Source organism: Cajanus cajan, chromosome 10, assembly GCF_000230855.2.
Source record: "Cajanus cajan strain Asha chromosome 10, NIPB_CcT2T_4, whole genome shotgun sequence".
Classification (NCBI taxonomy): domain Eukaryota; kingdom Viridiplantae; phylum Streptophyta; class Magnoliopsida; order Fabales; family Fabaceae; genus Cajanus; species Cajanus cajan.
The window spans coordinates 50,832,846-50,847,602 of NC_138526.1; positions in this window are offsets into that span (position 1 = coordinate 50,832,846).

The window sequence follows — 14,757 nt, forward strand, 5'->3', positions numbered from 1 at the left end:
GTTGCCGGGGATTAGCAAGGCAATTTAGTATTTATAGCTATTTGTGACTTGTTCCTTTACTTTTATTGTTAATTTTTATTTTAGCAATGGATTCTTGGAGCTAACCTGTGTACTCTAGTCTCCCACTTTCTCTTGTATACAAGGTACTATTCGAACTAGATTGACTAATCCTTCTGAGCCGTTGTTGAGCAATCATGAGGTTGAACACAAGGCAAGGAGGAACAATAGCAACAGGAGGAAAAGGAGAATTAGAGCAATTCAAGTTGGTCACAGTCAGGCTCGGGACAGTAAACAAGCGCTTCCTGGGAGGTAACCCAGAGATCTGAACTTTGTTTATGTGTTTCTCATCTCATTCGTGTTATAGATTTCAATACTAATGTTTGTTATGCATAGTTATTTTGTGTTATATGTTGTTTTGTGTTATATGTTAATTGTTAGAATCATGCTTGAGAGGGTAAATATAGGGTACATCTCGTTTGGAGTGTGAGGAATGAGGTAACTCTGTTTCTGAGGTGGAGATAAGGCTTTATCTTAAAGAAAACTTAGGCAAATTGACCATGTAAGTGGCTACACGCCGGGTGTATCTCTTTTGCGCCCAGCCTAGTGATCAATTTTTGGTCTCTGGAACCACCACGTCGGGCGCGCTTAAGTCACGCCTGGCGCGATATCAGATTTGGAACCTCTTGGACGTTTACTGATACTAAGCCCGGCGCATCTGTTTTGCACCCGGCGCACACCATCCCTGACAACCAATATTTATCTGCTTTCAATCATGTTTCTTCATGTTCTGTTTGTGTGCTTTATGTTGCATTGTCACAGTTCATTTCCGTGTGCATCCATGTTATGCTTAATTTTGGTCTAAGGATATTCTCCATTTTGCTATATTTGCTTGGTCATCATTGTGTGTATTTTTTGTGCTCACCATATTTTTTTCATAATTACACTCCGTGACCACTCCCGGCTACTAGGACTTTCATACATATACTGGTTGGCCTGGGGACCAGGCCCCTAAGTTTGGGGAAGTAGTGGAGCTGCTGATGATGGTGGAGCAGCCCCTGGAGATGATGATGACCAGACTACATAGACAAATGCAGATGGAGTTTATCTTAGTTTACCTTTTATGTTTATCACATTTTATTTTTATGTCTTTTATTTTTCGTGATTTAGCTTTAATGTAGTTGTTTATGTTTAAAACTCTGTTATATTTAGTGTCTTTTTGGTGATTACTCTGTTGGTTTCCTTTTGTGAATATTCTGCTTTAGCACAGTTTTTAATCTTGTTGATACTTGCTTTGCTTGTGGTTGATTCTGGATTGTGGTTTGCTTGATGTTTGTGGTGCGTGTACCTTAGACATTTTCAAGTCACGTTAGATCTTTAGTTCATGACTAGTTACATACAGGTTTCAATGTTGATCATAGAACTGAGCTGAGTTTGATAATTTGTGGATGCATAGTCAGGTGAGGTTTGAGCCTAAATACTGATGAGTGAACTATGTTTAAGTTGCATGATAGACTTTGCTTGAGTTTCCCTGGTAGTTTTCTTATGTTGTGCACTTATATGATCAAGGAATTCATATTTCCTTATTTTGTTAACCATTTAAGCCAAAAAGTCATCTCCACTTTTCACTTGACCCATAGCTTCCTAAGCCTAAACACCACACCTTCCACTTATCCCGAACCCGTGAAAAATTAACCATAACATCTGTTGTGGTTAAGAGAGCAAATTGATGACATTAAACGAGTTTGGGGGAGTTGAGGAATGGGGAATTTTGGGAAGAAGAAATTATGTGGTCAGCCATTCAAAATAAAAAAATTAAAAAAAAGAAACAAAACAAAAGCAAAAATATTAAGATGCAAAAGTGTAAATATGCATCACTTAAAGGCTAATGGCTTGAATCCGGTTAAGGGCATATACTGAAATGTTGTATTGGGGTATGGAGAGGGATATCATTGTAGAAACCTTAATTGCTCTCTTAAGCCATGGCAACTTAAATCGTTGAAAAACCATAAGATTGTTACTTCTTAACCCATATTGCCCTAATAAAGACCTTGTGATAAGTGCTTGCATTTGTTTGACCATTGGTTTCATTTGGAAACGAAGAGCAAAGTTGAATCATGTGGCGTGAGTAGTATACTAGAGAGAAACACTTACCCTGATACACTAGTGTGCATAGAGAGAAACACTTCCCTAGTGAGAATGCATTCATAGATAGTCATTAACTCTTCTCAGCTCTTTGATCTCTTTTGAAACCTTTGTTTGCACCTTGTCATGTTCTATTGCAATAATTGTGACTGAAAGTCCATCTAAGGCTCATGCTTGCGAAAAGAAAATACAAGTGAACTAGGATGTAGAATTTGACACACATGCATTGCTTGTTATCTACTTGATTAATTACCTGTTGCTTGAGGGCAAGCAAGGTTCTAAGTTTGGGGGAGTTGTTAAGTCTCAATTACACTTCTTTTTGGACAAGACTTGTTGAACAATTCCACTCATTCTTTGAACCATTGCAATATAATTGTTCTCTTTTTGATTCATTTTGTGTGCAGATATAGCTAACCCATAATTTAGCTAACAATACCCTAATACACCTCATTTTTGTGCAGGTATTGAGCTAGAGAATTGAGGATTGAAGACTCATAGGATTGGAAACCTAAAGAGCTAAGGAGTAGAGAAGAGTGACTGCACCGGGCGCAAGATGACCCACGCCGGGCTTGAGCAGAACAGAGTGCCTTATCTCTGCAAGTTATATATGCGCCGGGCACAAGACTACCCGCGCCGGGCGTGATCGAGGCAAAGAGTGATTCAAACTCTCTGGAAGACATTGCGCCGGGCGTAAAAGGAAATTGCGTCGGGCGTGTCCTGAGGCAGATAGTGCTCAACTTCTCTGGAAGGCCCTGCGCCGGGCGCAAAGACTTATGCGTCAAGCACGAAACCCTAATCTGACTCCCCAAGTTCGTATTTAAAGTCATCTTCGAGGGCTTCTTTCTCATTCACACATTGGGCGCGTTTTAGGAGCTGTGGAAGGGATTCCCGGAGCTTGGAGTCGTTCGTGTGTGAATCTTTCCTTCGGTTCTTCATTCTCTCTTCATCTCTATTTTGTATTTACCCTCATTGTTTTGAGTGGTTCTACCCATTGTTTTGTGGGGTTAGATGTAACCAACGAATTCTGTTGTAATCCTTACGTTTTCAATGATATATATATATATATATATATGTTGTTCATTCATTATTGTGTATGTTTCTATTCTTAATGCTTGCTTTGGATTGAATCTCCTTTGCATGATATAGGTTCCATTGGGTGTTGGAAAATAACCATTGAAACTAGCTCTGAAACAAATGCCTAGTGGGAAATGTATCTAGGAATGGAGCTTAGCCCATTAGTAGTCTTAAACCCTAGCCCGTAATGCGGGTGTAGGTATTGGATACTCAAGGAATTGATATTCAATATCCGCACCTAGGCTCTTGCTCTAAGGGATTAGGTTTGAGTAAATTTATGGGTTGACTAAGCAATGTTTGTAACAAGAGATTAAGGATTCATTAGTGTAACGTTTGGTGAAATCTGACCCCACAATCTTACAAAAATCATAATATCATTTCTACCTTTTTCCACTCACAATCAAATATTTTTATAGCTTACATTCCAGTAGTCATAACTTTTGATTCAACTTGCATGACAAACTATGAATTTGGAATTATTCTTTAGTCACGAATAGTCAATAAATGCTTATGTTAACTTCTAATCCCCGTGGATACGATAATTTTACTACTTGAACGGCCGGTATACTTGCCGTGTTTGAGACCGTTGATAGAATTAAACTGATTTACAATTACAACAAAAGTATTTCAACGGAAATCTCAACAATGAGGGTGGAGAAAAAATAAAGAAGTACATGTGAAAACTGAAAAGAGGAGGGAAGGTGTGTGAAAAAAAAAGTGATAAATTAAATATTAGAAATAAAAATTATAAATTATAAAATTAAAGATATCTTAATTTATTTATTTTTTTATTAAAAAAAAAAAGGTGTACTTATTAAAAAAATGTGTATATATCATGAGCCAAACAGGATTACAAATAAAAAAAGGCCGAGCCCAGCTGATTCAGTAAGTTTGAGCCCGTTTTGTTGGGCCACGAAGTCGAAGAACGTCTTGCAAGGTATGAAAATTTCAACACTAAAAAAGAAAATGTCTCTCTTCCGTGTATTGTTTTTAGATAAATGACAATAATGTCATAATTATATATGATAATTGAGGAAGCAGCTTTATCATTTTCCTTTGACATTTCCCTTTCATCAAAGTGCTGTCTTTTTGTTTCTGTAATTTAGGAAGTGTTTGCAAATTTTTGATTCTGAAAACGATAATCTTTCATTTGAGGTTATGGAAATACTTCCTAAATTACAAATGGTCGTCTTTATGATTATTTGTTTTAAACCTAGACTGAATTTCTAATATTGCCACATATTTGTTAGATTTTAATGGTTTCAACTTACAAAGGACAAATAATCTTAATTTTATTTTTCGTTTGGTTACTTTCTACAAAGGACAAAGAATCATGATTTAATTTTTCGTTTGGTTTGCTTCTTGATTTTTATATGTTTTTTATTAACAATTACAGAGAGTATTACTTTATTTTCACTTCAATTGACGAGTATATAAAGGAATTTGTATACTTTGGGCCAATTTGATTTTAGAAAATGTGTTTTATTTTAAATTTTCTCAATAATTATTAAAAATGTTATTTTATTTTTATTTCGACGATAATGGTAAAATCAATTGTTTTTTTTTTTTATTTTTTTTAACAAACCATGGTATTATTTAAAAAAAATCATGAATTTTGATGGAGTTCACTTCTAATCGATTTATATTACAATATCTAGATTATTTATCATAAACATAAATATATTAACATGTTCACTTTTTTTATTAATTATGAATTTTTATAAATAATATAATTTATCTATTCAAAATTATTTTTATCAGATAGATTCTAATTTTATATATATATATTCATCTGTATATATAACACAAATTGAAATACCAGTGAATTTATGAATAAAACTAAAAAAATGAAAAGAAATAAATGTTACTGTTCTGTATTTCTGTTGATAATATTGTTGTCGTTTACTGTTTTAGCCGTTTCTACTCATTATTATGTTCCACTTGTCCTTGTCAAACTTGGTAGTATTTCAAGAAACTCTGAAACTGTTATATGGATAACATTCTAAGGTTATTATAATGTAAACATATGCAGTTTGGTAAATTGTTTATTGTCAACAGCTAACTGTAAAATTGCCTGGATATAAAGGTCACTGTTCTTTGAATGCAGGTGGATCATGAGAACACATTAATTCCAAGTTGAATTTGTTGACCAGTTGTGGAACAGATAAGAGACAAATTTAAGGGCAATAAAAATATAGATGAACAATAATAGAATAGCAACTCTTGTTTAATGCATAATCACATACATAAATTATACAAAAATTTATTTGAATTTAAAATCTTACAAAAATTATACAAACTTCTAGAAATTTATCTTGTGTGCGTTTATAATTTTTTGACAATAATTAATTACTACTTTTATGATAGATATTTCATATTAATATTAAGATTAAAACAATAAATTAAAATATATATATATATATATATATATATATATATATATATATATATATATATATATATATATATATATATTTGATCCATATGGTAAAAGAGGTGCCAACTTGTTGCGGCAAAACCAACTTGGTGACCAAGAAATCCTAAATGACTGACCCCCCCAAAATCAATTTATTAAAGTACCCCAAAAAGTCAGTTGGTTCTCATCATTCCTACTATATTATTTGGTATTACCCCCATATTCATATTTTGTTTCTCGTCATTTCTGTCTAATCCTAAAGTTGTAGTTGCTTTGTTTTCTACGTTGTTGTTAGTCTGAATGATGATAAAGGCATCAAGAATTTTGTTAGTAGATAAACCTTTCAGTAGTCTTAAAGTATGGTCCAGTAAAGGGCCCTACCCTTAATCATTATTCTGATTGCAGTTGCTAACTTCAAATATTGAAGTTTCCACGACTATTTTTCTTTTTTTAAATCTCAAAGAAATATGCATATAAAGACTTTATGAGAAATTGATTTAAGATAAAATTTTAAGGGGAAAAATGTAAACCTCCTTTAAGAAGGAAATTAGATTAGATTGTAGTTATGCAATGTTTGGATCTGCTACACAATTCTGCAGTTTATTTGAACTTAAATCATGTCGACTCTTAATTATGTCCGAGCCTTGTTTAAACATCAACTTGTGTACATGGATGTGTGGTGTACCTTGGTAATATAGCTTTGTGTAGAAAGCATTATTTAATTCATGATACAATATACTTATTCTTTTTTTATTTCTAAAAGGCAAATACAAATAGAAAGAGTTTATAACACCCACATACTTAATTCAACTAATTTAGCTTAGACTCCTTTGATCTAGTACTGATTGAATAAACATTTTCAATATGTCTTTATCATTTAATGTATAGTAGTTAATCTCTTATGAACTACAATACAAACACATATAACACATACAATACACACAACATGGATACAAATATACAATTTGTTTTAAAAACATAATACATGAACACGACACTTTTTATACAATGTATAAAATTAACATAAAATTGAAAACTTCAACCACAATATATATAGAGAATTCCTATTTTTTTTAAATGAACGCGATCGTCCTTGCAGACATAATAGAATGCTAAAATTTATCTATTTATTATGGTATTCGATCTAATTATTGTTGGTATATATAAGTGTTAAAAAAAAAACAAAAGTAAAAGAATTATAAAAAAAATGCAACTAAAAGTATTCAAATTGTGTCTATAGTATTCAACATGATGCATACAGTGTAATGTATAGCAGTGTCCATGCTTCTTAGATAACTCTTCTCCACTATTATATCTAGCATTGTCTACAAAATTACAATATCCTTGGAGGGATAAAATGAGACAGATTTTCTATAGCCACATATCATATAAATGGGGGAGTTATAAGGTACGTAGTTTAGGTTGCATGGAGGAGGGACAAAGTTAGAGTGATTAAAAGGGAGTTGGCCGAGTTCAAATTTCTCCGATAAAAATAAATCATTAATTACTAATAATTTTTTTTAAAAAAATGATATGAATGAATCGATACAAAATTATTATAGTTTAATTAATAATTTTAAATTTGACTAATAAGTGTGTAATCAAATTAAATATATTAAAAGATAAAAAGAGAATTTCTCTATTTACAATATATGACAATTACTTCATGTGATAAATAACTCTCTTTTTTTTTAGTTTATAGAGATTATAGTGATGATGTCTATATAGTTTGAATATAAAATTATTTACATATTATCTCAATTTTTTACTACTAAACTTACTCGAATGATTTACATGTGCTACTTATTAAAAAAAAATAGTAGGAAGGAGACTATATAAAATAAAGGATATTGCATTGTTTTTGGCACACCAATTACATTGATTGATACTCTATTTATAGTAGATGTTACCCATAAGTATTGCATGACTTTTTCATTAACATACTACTTAAATGAAATATAATAATTCAACAACTCTTCAAACACTGAATCTTTACATAAGAATAATGACTATTAATGCATAGTAACTCACAACCCTCCATCTCCTAACACGAATATTAACTCTTCATCTTGTAACCCTTTATTATTTTATGCAAAATGAGAGTATTTTCTACTATGTTCCTCCACAAGTTTAATATGGTGAGACGATGAGAAGAGATGGAATGGGTATGGCGTAATAATTAGTACTTACATGACCTCAGTTTCAGCAATGGCAATGGACAAGCTAGTGAGCATTCATGCATGAAAAAGTGCACAACAGCGTCGACATGCTCTCTCTTTAACACACTGTGCGTCATGATTTCGTTTTTTGAATACATGCAAATGCTTTTCATTTCAGTTCCATGATCATGAGGCATGACCTTCTATTTCATCTACTCTTCAGAGCTAACTGTCTCTCATCAAAGTTCGATGAAAAGGTCTCAGTTTCTATACCTACAGGAGTTCATCGTAAAGTTTTTTTTTTTTTTTTTAATAATCGCTGTGCACTGTACTCATGACATCCATTTTTATTTGACCCAACGCATTAAACATCAAACTAGATATATATCATTATTTTGATTTTGTGGTTATTATGTGGCGGGTCAATTCCTTAAATTACGTGACGTGATGAAATTTACATACTTATATCTAGGTTGTTAGATATTCCTAATGTTGCTTGTCTTAGCCAATGTCGGTTAGTATATAGGAAGATGCTCATTATATATGTTTAGTTAATTTGTGTGAATAGGTGAATAGGCTCTTGTTTATTTCATGCACGGTATTTTGGGAAGGAAGAGCATAATGGATAAAATTCGATAGAGTTGTTGGTAACAATAACTTTAAATATCGGAAAAAAAGACATTAATAAATAATGAATAAATTATATAAGTAAATTTCACATAGTATCTTAATTTTAATTTCTAACACTTAAGATTGATAAGTCTTTTGCACTAATATATTATTCAAAATCTGCAATTTTATCTAATATGATATTCATACTTATATTTAATTTTCACTACTAAAAAATGTTATTTTTCTGTTAATTTTTTTATAAAAATATTTGCATATTATTTTTGCGAATTTTATTGTCATTATAATTTTACAAATTTATTTGTAAAATTATTATTAGAAATTTCTTACAAATTTTTTTATCAAAAATAATTTACAATTTTTTTTTTTGCAAATTTTGCTACAATTTTAATGATCATAGAAATTTTTTCTATAGTAAAAATTTGTAGAAAATATTGTAAGAATTTTATTTTGTTTATTGTGGATTTTCTTGTAAAAATAAACTTACAAGTAATATTTATTAAATGATAAAAAAAAAATTTGCATGTAACTTTTCTTGTAGATTTTCCTGTTAATTTTAATCCGCAGAAAAAAATTATATACATAAATTTATAAGTTTAAGAATTAAAAGATTTTTCTCAAGTCCTACATTGATTAGAAATAAAACAATTAAAGAGTATATAAGTTGACTCACCTTACAAGTTGATTTTATATGGTTGAGTGTTAGACCTATAATTTACAATCTAAGAACTTAAAAGATTATCTATCACATGTTAAAGGCGTGGAAGCAAATTTCTTAATATTTCGGATGAATTCATTGTAAGCATTCGAAAGTTGAAGAATTATTATTAGAAATTGTACAAAACTTACTTCTGAATAGTAATTTCTTTGATTTTTTTGGTAAGAAATTTTTATTTAGAATTTCTTGTAAGAAAATTCACAAGAATTATTAGTAGAAATTTCTTGCAAATTTTAAAATTCGTAGAAATATATTATCCACGAAGATATTACCTAGAGATAAAATTTCTCAAAAAAATTTGTAGGAATGACATTTTCTATAAATTTTTATACAAAATTCACATGAAAAATCGCATATAATAAGAGAAATTATAATAGTGTTAAACAAGATTCACTTTTTTTTTTTTCTGGAAGTGTGAGAAATTCTAGGATTGTTTCTAATCAACTTCTAAAACTAGTGATTTAAGTATCTATAAATCTAGTTACTAAATCAATGCTGATATGGAATATGTAAGTGCTAGAAAACAAAATTTCAGTTAGTGTATGTGGTTTAAGCCTATAATTTAAGATAGTTTCCTTGTTTTGCTGTTGAATTAGTTGCTATTCTTTTTGCCCACCTGCCATATAATATTACTACGAATTCAATTCCTGAAAAGGAACGTGTTTACTCTGTAACTTTCAAAGACGATGTTTGTAATCAGGTTCGAAGAAAAGAGAATCAGTGTTTTCCATATATAACAGGATGAGGATGAAATAATTAAAGTATAGAGAATCCAAGTAGTTTTAATTATTTCTTCGGGTCCATTTATAAGAGTTTAAATTAAAATTATTCTTGCTGTCAGAAAATTAAAAGTATTATTTTATTTTATTTTATTTTTGTAATAATTAATGTATCCAAAATATGTATTCTATTTTTTTTATCAAAAAATATTTATAATTAAATAAAATTTCTTAATTCAATAAATAGTTAGAAAAATATAAGGATCGCATTAATATCAAAAGTAGTTTTGAAAAATATATAAATTCAAGACTAATTATAACACTAATCAATAACTTGCCTAATCTTATAGAATCTAATATATAATTAGGATAGCAGCGATTATTATTGCTATAAGCAAACATAAGTTGTTATTAAAGACATGGCATTTATCAGTAACACATCATATGTATGCTTTTGTGCTGATTATTATGAACATGGGTGTATCATTTTCCAAGTGACTTAAAAAACCTTGATTTTCAATTTATTACGATTACTTATGTTGTATGAGAAAGAAGTATGAAGAGTACTCCCACAACTAGAAGGGGTGGCGAATAATAATAGCTAGTTATAATTTAGTTTCACCTCTTGATCGATTGTTTTTTTCTCGTTCCTTGCGAGTCTCCCATATTTAAAGCCTGCTGCTTCTACTTTTGTGACCCAAAACTAACCTTACCTAAGATAATGACAAAGGCTTGAAAACAATGAAAGCAATATACGTCTTTCCCGTTGGAGTTTTTGGTGTTTCTGAAATTGCTTTCCTTAGTGGAGGATCAAAAAGAGTGAGGAATTTAAGATGAAAAATAAAGTAAAGAGATGTAAGAAAGTAACCTCAAATCAATTAATGTATTTCTCTATTAGGTTTGTGCTCGGATCATGTGATTGCTGCAAGTTATCTACCGTTCCCAACCACCAAAAAAAGGAGAAAAGAAATTTCAGGAAACCAAAAAAGAAAACATTATGGCTTACATGGTTTGAATAGCAGATAAGCTTAATCATAACCCACATGACACCAAAACTTTAATTATGGAATGTGATGGCATGTGTATCTGACAAATAAGTAGGTCTGTCATCTTTGTCCTTCGTTGTCACAACATTCTGTAATCAAGGTTTAGATCTTCCACACATCCACAATCCAGAGGCAAAAAGGGAAGAAAAATCTACAGCTGATCGATGTACCATTACATTGCCAACAACCAGCTAGCTTAATAATAAAAATTTTCAGTTATAGGTTTATTAAATATAAAGAAAAAGCTAGCTAGTCCAACTAATTTAATAAGATAAGGTACACATAAAGTTTACCTAATAAAAAAATTAAATATGTTAAAACTAACATTCTCTTACTTGCAATTAATAAGTGTTAATTATCACTTATTTGACATTACAAATTAAATACTACTACAGTAGTAATTTTTATTGTTTCCCCGGGTTTAAACTTTTAACCATCCATCACCAGCATTTGTTTCACATTTTTCACTCTATATGCATCTATCCTGACACACTATAAAGCATCTGTCGGGAATATATATAGTTATCTAACTTTTCAACCAAAATTTTATTAAAATTTTCAGCTAATAGAAAAATATATTAATAGACTTTCATAATGGTGTGTTGGATGACAAATTTTATAAATTCTTGATATTTAAATTACTTTGATTTCAATTTTTCTCATTCTTAAAATATTTTATTTGAATAAATTAGTTTAAATTCTTTAAAATTTTAAATTTTTAGTTTAGATATGATAGTTTGATTTAAAAAATATATTTATATGTTGAGATTTTTAAATTAAATTTTATAAAAAAAATATTAGTTAATTTTAAAATATTTAATAATTTTAAAAATTAATATTAGATAATATTTAATAATTTTAAAAATATTTTTAAATATTTAATAATTATTAATACGAAAAAATAGAAGATAAGATAAAATATATAAGAAAAATAAGAAAAAATATATATTAAAAAACTTTAAATTTTTACTTTTTTAAAAGAATTTAAAATTCTATTATTTTAAAATATTTTATAAATATTTAAATTTTAAGTTTTTTTTTTATAAATTCTTCATCCAAACTATTTACTTCACCTCAAAAAAAATTAAATTTTTTTAAACAAATGAATTATGTTTTTTACATTTTTCATTCAAACAGATTAATTTTGACACATTTTAATTATATTAATAATAATGTACAACTAATATTATTAAATCAGCTTTACTCAACTTTAAAATAATGATACCTAAATTATTGCAGCTCTATGAAATAATAACATGATAAGTCTAACTGGAAGTTTGATATACTTCATTTCATGGATTGGTTATTATAGGACTTGGAAATCGACACAATAATTATTAATTAGACTTAGATTGGATAGGTGATACGATATCTATCAAAAGTATATAATGATTAATGATTAAGACTGTTACTCATAAAATCTTTTTGGATCAAATTTGCAAAAGATTAGTGAAAGCCTCTACGCTACCAAGATACGAGGTACGGGCTAACCAAATAAATAAGTAAATAAACAATTAAATTGGGTTCAAATCTTGTTAATTATTTTTGCGTATATCGATATATGAATATAAGTATTGTAATACTCGACTCGTAGTCGTAGCTAGCCACAAATACACTCATATACTCGTATTGTAATTAGAATTTAAAAAATCTTTAAAATTATTTAAGTGAATTAGATATTACATTTTAATTCGTGTTTTTTATATAATTAGTTTTTTATGCGTTTATATAATTACTTTTAATATTAATATAATACTTTTTTTCACTAATTTATAGAAAAATACATTAAAATATATTTAATTAATAGATGAGTAATATATTCATTCAAATATACAGAACTATCCATTAGGTTGGGTACAAACGCTAAAACTATTACATATATAACAATGAATAAGAGAACGTATTTATTTTAAAATATAGGGTTAAGAATAATTAAGCTAATATATGGATTATTATCTCTAACGAGAACATAACTAAATTCCATATTAATTATAAATTTTCAAGGAAACATAGGTGAGTGGCGGATTAGTACAACCCGTTTTGATTCGCATCGCCACCATTTTGCCAGAAAAGTGATGCAACAAGTTGCTCTGTTTGTTGATGGTGGGTTAAAAATTATGCTCTATTGTCTATTCTATTTAGAAGTGGAGTAACATTTTAGCAGTTTGATTTACTAAAAATTAGAAGAAAAAATTTTCAGATTTTTATTTTAATATTAACCCAAATTGAGAAATTTATTTAAAATAAATTTTCCTTAATTCATTATTTAGAGGGGAAAAAAACAAAAGAGCTATGCTTTAAAATTAAAATTTGTAATCTATATGTATAAGTTTTCTTTTTTTTCAATGGCGGACCAACTTTTAGAATCATAACAAACATTTCTTTAATAATGACTAGTTATACATTAGTATGCAACGCACAACTTTCAAACCCGTTACATATTATCTACTTGTGAATCGTAATAAATTTCAACAAGTAAAAAAGAGAGTATTGTTAATATAGATATTTTATCTTTTAACTAATTATTTACACTTAATTCTCTTTTATTTTTATATCTAAAGTGAATTTTAGTATTTTTTTAAATTAATAATTAAAAATAATATATATATATATATATATCATAATTTAAATTATTTATTATAAATATATACAAAAAAAAAATGGATCTAACTTCTCTAAAATGAGAAAAATGCACTTTAGGAAATAAAATGCAATAATAATTATTAATTAAAAAGTAATGGTTGATATTAAATTAATTTTATATTTTATTTTATAAAAATTTAATTTTATTACAAATATTAATTATTAATTTATAATCAATAATTGGAAGTACATTTTATCCTGTAAATTGCAGTATTTCACTTTAGGATAGTTAAATTCTTAAAAAAAATATTTATTTAACATGATTTTTAATTATATGAAAATAACATTTTTATTTTGCAACGTACATATAAAAATAATAGTCAAGCTTAATTTTGAATTCTTAATCATTGTTTTTTTTTTTTTTTTAATTTGACCAAAGCACTGTTTCTAACTTGAGAGTTGAGAGTACGACATCAAACTATGTTGACTTCGGTTTGCAACTTTTATTACTATATATATTTTATACCAATATAAATGGTTTATTTAAGTGGGACGTGTTTGATTATTTTAAAGTAAGGTTTTTAAGTTTAAATTTTGTGTATAAAAAATTAGTGTCCAAACTTTTTTATTATCAATAAATACTAAATAGTTTGTTCGATACATACATGCATAGCTTTTAATTTTAGTATTTCACGTTCAAATTTTGCGTGTAGAGCTTTAATAATAAAAGATATTTGTGGTCTAAAGCTATAAAAATTTATAACTATAATCTTGCAGCTTTTATACTATATTTTGTACTTTGCAATATTTGTTATAACCTTTATTCTTAAGAGATTATTAAAGTAAATCCTACAAAATGGTACCGCCATTGCGTTCACAGTTGGAACACTTTAACCATAAATGCTATTTCATTTTAATGAATCATGTATGGATGCGAATAATTTTAACGAGATGATAATATTTAAAAAATAAGGATATTTATTTTTTGACAGGGAGGATATTTATTTATGAAAATTCAAAAAACGGATTATTATTATTTCAACCTTTTTAAATCAAAAGATAAATTACAATAATTTCATTAAGAGTTGAAATATTGATGTAATTTATTTTAATTATCATAATAATATACTACCTTTTTCTGAGAAAAGGTAAAGGAGATAGATTTTTTAATCAATAGTACAAAAAGCTTTTATTAAACTTCGGTATAATTTCATTCATTAGATATAATAAAGTTGTTTTCTATATTTATATATAGAGATAGAGTTTTAGT